The sequence below is a fragment of the Phyllostomus discolor genome, chromosome 9 (genome assembly GCF_004126475.2).
Source record: "Phyllostomus discolor isolate MPI-MPIP mPhyDis1 chromosome 9, mPhyDis1.pri.v3, whole genome shotgun sequence".
In the NCBI taxonomy this organism is placed as follows: domain Eukaryota; kingdom Metazoa; phylum Chordata; class Mammalia; order Chiroptera; family Phyllostomidae; genus Phyllostomus; species Phyllostomus discolor.
The window spans coordinates 45,896,604-45,910,195 of record NC_040911.2 but is presented as its reverse complement, the minus strand read 5'-3'; the positions used below and the strand labels follow the sequence as shown (position 1 = coordinate 45,910,195).

Below are 13,592 nucleotides of genomic sequence, written 5' to 3'. Positions count from 1 at the left end.
CCAACATCCGAATTATAGGGGTACCAGAAGGAGAAGAGGAAGAGCAACAAGCAGAAAACTTATTTGGAGAAATAATAAAGGAGAACTTCCCCAATCTGGAAAAGGAAATAGACTTCCAGGAAGTCCAGGAAGCTCAGAGAGTCCCAAGAAGTTGGATCCAAGGAGGAACACACCAAGCCACATCATAATTACATTAGCCAAGGTAAAAATGAAAGAGAAAATCCTAAAAGCAGCAAAAGATAAGGAGACAGTAACCTACAAAGGAGTTGCCATGAGACTGTCAGCTGATTTCTCAAAAGAGACCTTACAGACAAGAAGGGGCTGGAAAGAAGTATTCCAAGTCATGAAAGGCAAGGACCTACATCCAAGATTGCTCTATCCAGCAAAGCTTTCATTTAGAATGGAAGGGCAGATAAAGTGCTTCTCAGATAAGTCAAGTTAAAGGAGTTCATCATCACCAAGCCCTTATTTTATGAAATGTTAAAGGGACTTATCTAAGAAAAGAAGATAAAAAAAATATGTACAGTAAAATGACAGCAAACTCACAATTATTAACAACCACACCTAAAACAAAACCAAAAGAAACTAAGCAAACAACTAGAACAGGAACAGAACCACAGAAATGGAGATCACATGGAGGCTTATCAGCAGGGGAGTGGGAGGGGGAGAGAGGTGGAAAAGGTACATAGAAAAGGCAGCATAAATGGTAGGTAGAAAATAGACAGGGGTAGGTTAAGAATTGTCTAGGAAATGTAGAAGCCAAAGAACTGATATATATGACCCATGGACATGAACTAAAGGAGGGAAATGTGGGTGGGATGGGGTGTGCAGGGTGGAGGGGAGTGAAGGGGAGGAAATGGGACATCTGTAATAGCATAATCAATAAAATATATTTTTAAAAAAAGTTCAAGAGCTCTCACCTTAACTCACAAGGCCTGGCTTGAATCTTGTATCACCCACATGACAGTTTTTTGATCTCTGGATCTCTTAAATTCTACTTCTTTGTCTAGAAAATGGGGATAACAATCTCTGCCTGAAAGGGCGGCTGTAAAGAGGAGATTAGGCAATGTGTGTGAGGCAATGTGGTAGGAATTCAAGGAATGTTCTCTTTGTTTAAGTATGCAACAAAATTGTAGTACAATCTATTGATGCATAGTCATGAACTTGGTGCTTAGGCTGAAAATACTATGAACTTTTGGGGCCATCAGTTATAAAGTAATCAGTTATAAAATAATTTCCCAAAAAGGACTTGGAAATGATGGCTCGCTCCCACCCCAAGCACCTCCTTGAACCATAAGGTAGAAACCATGTGTCAAGGATGGCAGACTAATGTGACTGAAGAAGCTTCATCCCTAATAACTCAGGAGCCCTCATACAAGCTCAAATAGCCCAACTCTGGTCTTCAGTTACATGGAAAAGAAATTAACTTCTGTCTCGTTTAGACCACTGTTCTTTTATATTTTTGGCCTTCACAGTTAAACCTAATCCTAATTGACACAGAAGTTTTATTATCTGAATAATACAGAGTTTACAATATAACCCTAGTGCAGTGTCTATAATAGAGTCTAATAAATTGTACCTATTATTGTGATATGAATATAGATGCATAAACTCCAAAAAGCAGTAAAAAATTGTAAAATACGCACATTCACAAGATTGCATTCCTCTATACAAGTGTCACAAAGCTAAAAAATAAGAGATTCTTACTTGATTCTTAAAATTTTTTTCAATTTGATCATAAGATTTTACTTAAAAAAATTAAATCTTCATGGGAAAAGAAGTATAAGAACAAAAAAAATGCCATACCCCTGCCTAAAAAGAGTAAATGAAGAAAATTAATAGAGTTAACAACAACAAATACATAGAGAAATTACAAGGTGCCTAGCACTGTTGGTTGTACTTAATATAACCAACTAATTTACATACATTAACTCACTTAGTATAATACATGTTTTATTACAATATGTGTTTTACAGAAAGGAAACTGGAGTATAGAGAAGTAAAGTAGAATTCCCAAGGTCAGATGAACACTAGAACTTTCTCTTTATTAAAGTGCACACATACACACACTCTAAAATGCAACTAAATCCCCAATAAAACACAAAAATTTAGTTATTGTTAGTTCAAGTTCTGAAGTAGATATAAACATGAGTATTGAAAAACAGAGCTTAACATTAAAGATGAATAAACCTGTTGGATAAATTAAATTATAAAGTAAAATATAACAAAATAAGAAGTAAATTCATATTTTTATATCACAATTAAAAGAATTTATCCTTCACTGAGTTTGTGATTACTCACTTAGTTTCAAATGCTTAGCAACAAATGGATAAAGAATAAATATATTGAAAAAGAAAAAAAGGTACCTACAGAAAGTCCAAGTTCATAAGCAAATAGAATCCTTCAGTGCATCAAAACTTGAAGTGCAACTCAGAGCCGTGAATAGGAATAAAGACAATCACTAAATTTGCTCCAGGTCTGGAATGAAGAGGTGGTAGCCAATGAGTCCAGTTTCTGACAGAAGGAGAAGGACTGAAGAGCCCTCACAGGCAGTGCCACCAGAGCAAGTTGGGGCAGGGCCCCCACATTCCAAAAGGAGGCTAAAGAAAAGGGTTGCTGCCCACCTTCTCAATCTGTGAATTTTAGCAGGCTAAGGGCCTAGACAGGTGGGAGAACAGACACAGCCCGACAGCTGGGAACTCAACCATGCCAACCACCAGCTAGCTATAGGATATGTGCTATTCCCCAAATCTCTAAGACACTGTAAGAACTCGAAATTGGAAACGTGGCTAACCAATGCATGAAATAAAGACAATTGTTTTAGAACTTGGTAGACTTACTCTAAATATGTGTGTACCCACACACACATGCACACACAAGACAAGGAGCCAAGAATTGACATCAAACAGTTTTTTTTTCAATTTTAAAGCAGTTCCTGTTTATTAACTGACCAGATTACAAAAATGACCATGGTAGATACCTTCGTTCATCCTAATAAGCCTGTTGATCTGTTCCTCCCTGTTACCAGCATCTCTACCTTCTACAAAATGGGTGGTTTTTTCTCCATTCTTCCTCATGGAGAAGATAATTTGAAGGGCTACGGGAAGTTGTTTGCCTCTTGGAAGCTTTTTCCAACAGTATAGATCTCATGAATCAGATCCTCCATGCAGATGATGCCATATGCACCAAGAGATTGAGCAATCAGTGTGTTATCTGTCAGGGCAATTTGTTTTTTGTTGTTTTCCCCATAAACACGCTTGTAGATTAGTTGATTTACTGACTTCAGGTTAGGGTACCCCCATGCAATACATGGCTCCACAATCCTCAGCATGTTAATTGAAGCCTTGCTGAACTTAACGAAGGTGCCATTGAAGATCTGGCAAAGGTGAAGAAGCTGCAGCACCTTTCATACCTTTGGGATCACACCATCAATACCTTTGATCCTGATGACAAATGCCAATTTAGGTTCTGCAGGTACATAGAAGTTGCCAGCTTTTCTTGCCATTCTAGCCATTCAAATCTCAGTTCTGTACATCTATCTGCCTGTATTCCTTGTGATGGTGCTCAGCTTTTTCATAGATAAGCTTCCTCCTGGCCTTTCAAAGCATCTTTTGGGCAAACTTCTTTTTCAGGTGCTTGATTTTCAGCTCTGTGAAATTCCTTCACTTTTTCTTAAGTGTTTCCGGCACAGCAGGAATCTTCTTCTTCTCTTCTGCACCCTCTATGGTTCCAGCCAGAAGAAAGGGAGACATTAAACTTTTGAAGAACAAAAGGGGGGATATCCTATCAAATATCATGCTTATAATAAAGCTAAAGTTTTGTGAAAGAGTATTTCACCAATGAACTAGAAGAAAGAGCCCTAAAGTACAATCGTATATATGGAAGTTAGATGACAGAAATAGCAAACCAGTGAGAAAGGAAGGGTTCTGACAAATGACAAAAAGATGTTCAATATCACTTACAGTTGTGAAAATTAAAATTCACAGATTAGTGAAAAAACAACTATTTTGCAGATCAATTGTGGAATAAAAAGTCAACCATGTCATTTCTGTATATACTTTTAAATTGTAGGTATATACACAGAACCTGTGTACGTATGTATATATGAGGTCTGTCCAGAAGGTATCCAGCCATGTACTATCAAAAATAGACATTTATTGAAGAAGATAAGAAGAGAAAATCAGAAAAGACATTTATTGAAGTATACAAGATACAGGAAACATTAGGCAATGACACCTCAGTCCCTTTCAAGGTAGGCACCTTGGCACCTCACACAGTCCTCCCAATCATCATTAACTGCCTCATCATGCTTCCCTGAAAATTATTAATGGTCTGAAATTTCTGCCCTTTCAAAGGTGATTTTCATTTTGGGAAAAGCCAGAAGTTGTAGGGCACCAAATCTGAGCTGTAGGGGGGCTGAGTCACCTAGGTGATTTGATGTTACACCAAAAAACTCTGCATGAGATGTGATGAGCGGGAGTATTGTGATGAAGCTGCCAATCACCAGCTGCCCATAGCTGCGGCCTTCTGAATCATCCAAATAGTTTCTGTGGAGGAATGTTCCAGCTTAATACAAAATTTGATACAGATTTGTTGCTCTACTTGCTTAGTCATTTTGTATGTGATGGCCACACAGTACACATGCTCACTCAATGGCATCTACCACCCCTATTGACTAGTACAGTGAAATCATCATTGTTCACACATGCACATTCCAGTCCACTCTTCTTCGCTGCCAGGTTGCATAGATGTTACACAAACCATTCTTCTTATATTAACAATGGCTGGACTTCTGGACAGACATTGGATAGCCATGTAAACATATATGTATGAAAAAATGCAAGAACATTTTCATTGAGCTATAGTTTGTAAACTAAAAAAATAGAAACTGACACAATCTTCAATCAGATAAAACTAAATAATTTGGAATAATATACAACTACTAGAATAAATACACTAGATGTACATGTTTCAAAGTGAATGAAACTTAAATAGCATGACTTAATATTAAACAAAGCAAAAATTAAAGCATGATATATACAAATATACATTACAGTTTTAAAACATACAAAGCATACCATGGACATTTTATGTTTACATACACATGTAGGAAGAGTATAGAAATGTGCACAGTTCTAGTGAACACCACATGTGAAGTGATAGCTAGCTCTAGACAGGGAGGAAAGTAGCTGGAGTTGAGGAGGGTTACACAGAGGCTTCAGCTACATCAATTGTACTGTATTTCTCCCCCATGTGGTGTTTTTGTATATTTTCAATGCATTTTTGTGTCCTTGATACACTTGATACTTTCTTTTAAAAGCTTGCTTTCTAACATATGTAAATGATTGAGACAAATTTATAACAATTAACATTTGAATTCCACTTGATAATTGGTTAAAGGAATAAAATAAGCATTCAATGACAGGGAACTACAAATAAGAAATCACCACACTGAATAATCCATATTACTATCATTATTTAATAAATATAAATTTTAGTAACATCAATATACCATTATATACTGGTTTACTAAATAGAAATTATAAAAATGTCATTTTGGGAATCTATGGTACCTTAGAATGACATACATTTTAAGTGCTTAAATGACATAAATTTTAAGTTTTTCTGTTCACATTTACAATTGTTCTAGTTTCTCTGAGCAAAAGAACATGAGGAACTATGAAACTATTCAATGTGTATTGGCATAGCAATCCTACTTATAGAATATTATCCAAAGAAAAAACATATTACAAAGTTGTTTACTTAGGAACATTTATAGTAATGCTTTTTATGTCTGAAAAAAACATAACAGAAAACCCAAATGTCTAAGGAGTTAGCTAAGCAAAACAAAACATATTGTAAAAGAAGATCACTACAGAGGTATAAAAATGTCAACTGTGTGACTCATCCTGATGCATGAAAATATGAAATAAAATTAATTTTATAAAGCAGAGCTATAAAAATGTCAACTGTGAAAACCATGCTGACACATGGAAATATAAGTTAAAATTAATTTGAAAGAGCAGAACATACCATTTCCTGATTTCATGATTTCCATTATGAAAACATAGCAACATTTGACTAAGATAAAAGAGAATTTGGAGGAAAATAACAAATTGAGTTGGGTTTATTAGATTCTTATTCTTTCCTTTAAAATTGCCTAAGTTGACCTGTTTTCATTAATAAAACAAGACCACAAGGATTTTATCAGCAGCATGATGATTTTAGGAATAAACAAACATGTCTGTGCCCGTGTGATGTGATTAGAAAGCACGTGTCTTTTCTGACAGTGTTTATCTTCCAGGCAAGTGAGGCCTGGGAAACATTTTTTCCTAATAGACATGCCCAATTTGAACCATGTTAAAATTTTATAATGGTAATAGCTGTTGCTTAGTTTCTTATTTTGTAAAGAATATGCATGTTGCAAAATCCACTTGTCTAATATTGACTATGAGCTACAAACCTGTATCATGTCAAACTCCATAGGTCATTCTATGCTATAGCCAACATCAGTCTTCCACATGGATCAAGACACACATGAATCAAAGGAACAAATAACCCCCAAACAGCCTGGCTTAGTACCCCTGCTAAAAATCTTTTATTATAAGAAAATGCATAAATGAAATTATGAAGGAAGTAAAATTCTAACAAAAAGATAATACTAGAAAAATAAAATTGGCTCTCTGGGATAAAGGATATGTGAATTTTTCCAGAAGAACAAAACTACTTTTGAAGTCTCTTGTTTTATTTTAAAAATCCAGGCACATTTTGCCTCTACTTTAAAATATATGCATGTTTATTTTAATATAAAAATAATGTTTTAAGTCACCAGGTAAATAATTTAATTTTTCTTCCCGCCAAAGCTAGAGAAAAACTGATGTTCCAGGAGACACCCATGTGTCTTTGTATACTTTCAGGACATGGTTGCCCACTCCTGGGGTGGGGGAGGGAACGAACACCGGTTCTGAGGTGCAGCTCAACAGCAGCCCTGACTGGGAAGGTCTGAATGGGAGCATTAGTCATGAAAGAAGGGAGAAGAATTAATGTTTGTTTTGCTCATAAGATTTTTGTACTAATACTTTATTTCAAAAAAAATGAAATCAGTAAATCTTTCCTAAGGTGTAGGACATTTATACTTATTATTACAAAAAGAGTTTTACATAGTTTCATGTCATCTTCCAAAATTAGACTTAATGGTTGATGAAAAATAATATATAGTGTCGACTTTTACTTCATAATGTGTTTATTTGCTGATCTATCAAAAAACCACTAAATGTTTTGCTATCAGATATCTAGTTATTTAAGATAGGATGTTCTCTCGAGGTTAGATTGTCAGAAATCTGTGAAACCTAATTAATAACATTGTAGAAATAAAGGAAAATAACAGAAATAATAATTATTTTTCCATTTATAAAATAAGAAAAGTGATGCTAATAACTCAGTGTGATAACAGATGATATTAAGACTGAGTGAAATACTTAGACAGAAAGTAGTAAAGAGACCTTGGCAAAAAGCTAATATTGTACAACTGTAATTTGCTATTTAAATTTTTCCCTCAGGGCTTAAAATGGAATGCAACTATGATGAAAAAGAAACACCCAGATAAATTTTGACCAAAGCCTCTATGAAATTAGTACACAAAAAAATGGAAAATGCTATTGGAATACAGTAAATATAGTAAAATATAAGTAGACTGTGTGACCTTATCTACGTGCTGAGTACAGTGAAGCAATTAAATTAACACAAATCAATGTGTGGTACTCTGGCTTATTGGTATTTGCACACATCAAAAATTTACTTTGATTACTAACATTGTTACTGATAAAGTAGGATTCCCACCTTTTGACTCATGTTTGCTGTTTATTTATTTTGGTGGTAGTTCATTTCCAGGTTGAAATTTGAGCCTGTGGAAGAAAGGTGAAGGGAGAAGACTAGCATATGGATTGGAACTCTGTAATGGGAACCAGTGTGAGTACCAAGATTTATGTGTTGACTTGGAACCTCAAGTAAGATAAATTTAAGATTCAAAGAAGGCAATCAAATTTTGGTTTTGGAAGATGGAGATTATCAAGTTGCATGTTGAGAGCTCTATTTATTAGGCTCTGGGTCATTTTACATACCAAGTCCAAAGAGTTGGTGCTAAACAGAGACAAGAACTAAAAGGAATGGAAATAAGAGGAGGAAGGGAGGTGAAGTTAACTTAGCTTGTGAGATGAAATGGTCATTAAAGATTATAATCCCATGCAAATAGGCCAATTACCTGCAGACATTTCGCCATAACAATGATTAGTGGAGGCAGACAAAGAAAAATCTGAAGATACAATGAAAACATACATAAGAAGTATTAAATAGCACTATTCTTGTATCATCTTCTCACCCTCAAGAATTTGTTGAACACTTAGTTATTATCTGTCTGGCAATTGTTTGAATGTGCCTACCTCTCTTCAGAGCCACTCTATTTGTGTATATAGGGATGAAGTCTTGGAATCCTCAACATGGGAATACTTGAAATTCATCCACATCAAGCTTGGATTGATGAATGAATTTCCTCTACAGTGTATTTCTGATGAGCATTCACTGAACTTCCCCTTGAACATGCTGAAGTAGTTTGACTTCCAGACACTTCTTTAGAGTATGTATTATGTACAAAGAACTGTGCAAGACTCATAGACACACACAACAGTATGATGGTTACCAGAGGGGAAGGGGTGGGAGGAGGGGTAAACGGTAAAGAGGGTCAAAATATGGAGACAGAAGATGATTTGACTTTGGGTGGTGGGCACACAATGCAATATACAAATCATGCATCACAGATATGTACACTTGAAACCTATATAATCTTACTAACCAATTTCAACCCAATAAATTTAATTTTAAAAAATTTTAAAAAGCAATCTTGGAAAAGTCACTGAGTTTATCTTTGAAGTACCCATACTGATCCAAACAAAGCCACTAAAACAAGTTAAAATGATAAGGCAGTCATTTCCATGTTCTAGAAACACAAATACAAGTAGAATGCAGAGGCTAACACTAGGAGTTTCTAGGTTCTGGAATATCAGAGATGAACGGCATTTCCATTTCCGTCAAAGCATTTTATGCATGATGGAGAACTGGAGCCAGAGTAACTATCTAAATCTAGGGTTTGGGTGCTATCTCTTAGCCCTACAGGAGCCTGAAAACTGGTACTTCTGCTGCATTCTTGCAGTGCAGCCAGAAAGAGGAAGGTATAGGACCTGGGCCAAGTTCCTCACTGTCTTGGTCACTATGTCTGCAGTACCCACAATATCAGAATGGAAGGCTGCCCAGAAAAGCCCTGAATCTGAAGAAGAAAGCAAGGGCCAGGTGAAGGCCAAAGAGGAGGGCGAAGGAGAGAGGGAGAGGGAAAAACAGATCCCTGCCTAAGGAATCTGAGGATAATTAACACTGAGCAAAACAGCCAAACAATCAAAATGGGAAGATGAATTTACCAGCAATTTAATACAAATAAAAGAACATCATCAAAATGACTTTAAGATGTTTAAGATCTTTAATGATGTTTAAGATCCTCCCAGAAATAAAGGAATAAAATGTATGAAAAAAGTCATTATAAAAGGGAGAAAAGTGACTACCTCAATAGAAGTCAAATGAGCACCTGATAACATGCAAACTTGTTCATGTAAACAAACAAACAAACAAACAAAAATACTTACTAACAAAAGATAATGGAACTTCTTGAACCTGAAAAAGATTTCTGTAAGAGCCTACAGTAAACACAGTAACTTCATCCCATGAAATTCAGAAGTCAAATAAGGCTGCCCATCTCCTACTATTCAACAGTGCTAGCTAGAGGCCATAATTAATATACTAAGACTGAAAAATATTTTAAAATAAGATTAGTTTTTATAATCTTGAACAAAAGATGAATTTCTTTAAAAGGTATACTATTCAGAAATCATGAAGATAAAAGCTTATAATAAAAGGACATGTACCAAATTCATCCTGGTGGTTATCTCTGAGAAAGGAGGCAGAGAGAGATGATAGAGGAATTCAACATTATGTATAATGTTTTGTTTCTTAAAAAATGGCAACTAGGGACTTCTGGTTAAGATGGCAGTGTAAGCGGACATGGCTCACCCCTATGCACAACCACATCAAAATTACAGCTAAAATATAGAACAACCATCACTCAGAACTGGCAGAAACAAGGAGAGTGTTTTGATGGTTGCCATATAGGAGGGGGTGGTTTGGGGGAATGGGAGAAGAGGTGAGGGGATTAAGAAGTACAAAATAGGTAGTTACAGAATAGCCATGGAAATGTAAAGTACAGTATAAAAAATAGAGTAGCCAAAGAACTTATACACGTGACCCATGGATATGAACAATGGTGGGGGTATTGCCTGAGGGAGTTGGGGGTGCTGGGTGGAGGGGGTAAAGGGGGAAAATCAAGACAACTGTAATAGCATAATCAATAAAATATAACTTAAAAATGGCAAGTATAAAGTATTTACAAATGTTCCTTCTGATTGGTGGATATATTGTCATTAATTGCAGTGTCTCCTGCATTTCTCTGGAAAAAAATGTTTTTAAAAGGACAAATATTGAAAGCAAAACCTAACAGATAATTAAAGATTTAAATATAACTTTAAAGATATGTATCCTTCTCTCAAGAAAACTATAGTGATCAGATATATATGTGTGTGTGCATAAGGCCTGTCCAGAAAAAGTCCAGCCATTTTAATACAGAGAATGGTTGTGTGGCTTTGATACAACCCATCATCCAAGAAGAGTAAACTGGAATGTTCATGCATGAACAATGATGACTTCACTGTACTAGTCAGTGGGGGCAGTAGATGCCATTGAGTGAGCATGTGTACTGTGTGGCTGTTGCTTTCAAAATGACTGAGTGAATAGAGCAATGACTCTGCATGAAATTTTGTGTTAAGCTTAAACATTCCTCTTCAGAAACTATTGAGATGATTCAGAAGGCCACAGCTACTGCAACTTCTGATTGGCAGCTTCATTGTGACAACACATCCACTCATGGATCACATCTCATGCAGAGTTTTTTGCTGAAACATCAGATAACCCAGGTGACTCAGCCCCACTACAGCCCAGATATGGTGCCCTGTGACTTCTGGCTTTTCCCCAAACTAAAGTCATGTTTTAAAGGGAATGATTTCAGGCCATTGAAGAGATTCAGGAAAATATAATGGGGCAGCTGATAGCAACTGGGAGAACTGTGTGAGGTCCCAAGGTGCCTACTTTGAAGGGAACTGAGGCATCATTGTCTTATGCACAATGTTTCTTGTGCCTTGTATTTTCCTCAATAAATGTCTCTATTTTTCATATTACATGGCTGGATACCTTCTGGACAGACCTTAAAATCTAGTCAGTCATTATAGTAAAAATAAAAATAATATAAATGTAATATAAATATATCAACACAATACAAAATTCTGTGGTTATGTAGAAAAGTAAAGCAACAAAATTAATAAATGCTTCAGGGAAAATATTAAATTCCTGTTGAATCCTCCAAGATACATTGTATTTCAATATTCAAAAAGAGACCTTGATAGAAGAGTACCCCCATGGGGCAGTTGACAAAACTTGCAGCCATTCTGAGAACAAGGAGTATCTTGTCCATTGCAATGGAGTGGGAGATAGAGCAGGTCATGTGGTATGAGGTGAAGCATGGTGGCCTTGAAAGGGTTAGGGTAACATTTAGACTTGGAACTCTAGGCTAAGAACAGCCATGAAAGGTGTTTGAGGAGGTGTTTGAGGAGGTTTTTGAGGGAGATAGCTTTGGGGGTATCTGCCCATGCTAAACTATATCCATGCCTGTTGTGGACATCTGTAACACTTTGAATATGTGTTCCTGCCTACTTCTGGGTTAAGACACAACAAATGGCCAATTCATCTTCTCTTCCAGGAATGACAAACTGGAATTCGGCAAAACGTTCAGTCTATTAGCTGCTTAAACTGGAAGGAATGTGAAGTGGGACCAGAGGTGGCATGAACCTAGAACCAGCCATGCACATCTGCCTCAGCAGAGAAAAACAGTGCCCCAACAGAGAGCAGGAAGGACTTGAGTGACAGGAGCATCTGGAGTGACAGGTCTCAGTAACTTGTGAGGCCAGGCCATGCTTCTAGACCTTGAGTTTGAAAAGACCCCTCATTCTGCCTAATAAAGCTGCCTTTTTTCTAAGTGAATTCAGAGGGATTTTGTCCCTGACCAAGGCCATGTGATAGAATTTGAAGGAGATCAGGTTTAGTATCCTTAAAAATTACATAACCAGGTGATGAAAAAAATTGGGACAAGTTAAGGACCACAATGAGAACTCTTTAAGTAGAGCATTGGGGCCAGATTTGCAAGTATAGTTATATTATGTATTATGGGAGTTGAAGCCCAAGTATACATTATGGATAGATTTTTATGAGTTTGGTAATTAAGGGAAAAAGAGGAATAAGGCACCTAAGAGGGAAGAAATGTCAAAGGAAGGCTTCCATGCTGTCACTGAGGATGAAGCATGAATATCTGTGTAAACTGAGTGGAGAGTATTAGTACAGTGGAGAGGATGGCTTCTAAGGGAGAGTTATGATACTGTACACTGCCCCACGTTTGTGCAAAACATAAACAGCTACATTTGCTTCCTATGATTTTTCCTGAAATCAGAAATGCTGAACTTATACAACACTGAAGTTTTAGAGAAAAAGAGCATCTAGCTAGTTACTGATTTTTCTCCAAGAGAAAATAACATGAATGTTATAATAAACTTTTTGTATCACATAGTTATTGCTGCATTAAAAAACACTGTAACACTTGGAGATTTAACACCATAGTCATTTCTCATTTCTCATGAGTATAAATGTTGGCTGGATGGTTCTGTTGATCTGGGCTCAGCTGATTTTGCTGAGCACATTCATTTCTGCTTCCGTGGTCAGCTCGCAGGTTGGTTGGGTACTACCTGCTCTTTCACACATCCAGACTCAGATGGAACAACTGGGCTGTGTTCCATTCTCCAGAAAGCCAACTTATTTTCAGGGAGATCACATAGGCATGAGACAGAAATAAGAGTGCACAGGCCATTGAGGTCTAAGCCCAGCACATTGTCACTTCAACCCCTTTCCATTGACCAAAGCAAGTCACAGGCATCCCTGGTTCAAGAAGTGGGGAACTCAGCTGTGCTGCATGATGGGAACAGTGCCAAGTTCCATTGTGAGGGTATGTATAAAGAGAGGCCACTGATTGATTGAGGCCATTCATTTAATTAATCCAACACACTTACAAAGATTTTTTTTTCCTTTTCAGTTGGAGTAAGGATGGTAACAGAACTATCGATGAGGGGGTTTTCAAGGAGATCATGAGGAGCTCAGAAGTTTAGTGTTAAAATAGAAGGCTTAAAAACTTCTTAGGAATAACTTCCTTATTTTTATTGTTATGTGGTTGGCTCAACTAAACTAAGTTGATGAGCTTTGCTCCATTCAAGTGTGTGTGTGTATGTGTGTGTATATTGTACACTTAATAATTTTAATAAAGCCTAAAGCAATATGCAACTTCTTTTCCTATGAGGATGATGATTTACTTTTTCATGCAAATGTCAGTTTAGTACTTT

General features: G+C 36.5%; 1 pseudogene; it reads right to left on the bottom strand.

Annotated features, from left to right (window-relative positions):
* Positions 1 to 2,909: 2,909 nt before the first annotated feature.
* Positions 2,910 to 3,754, bottom strand: LOC114506911 (annotated as a pseudogene).
* Positions 3,755 to 13,592: the final 9,838 nt, after the last annotated feature.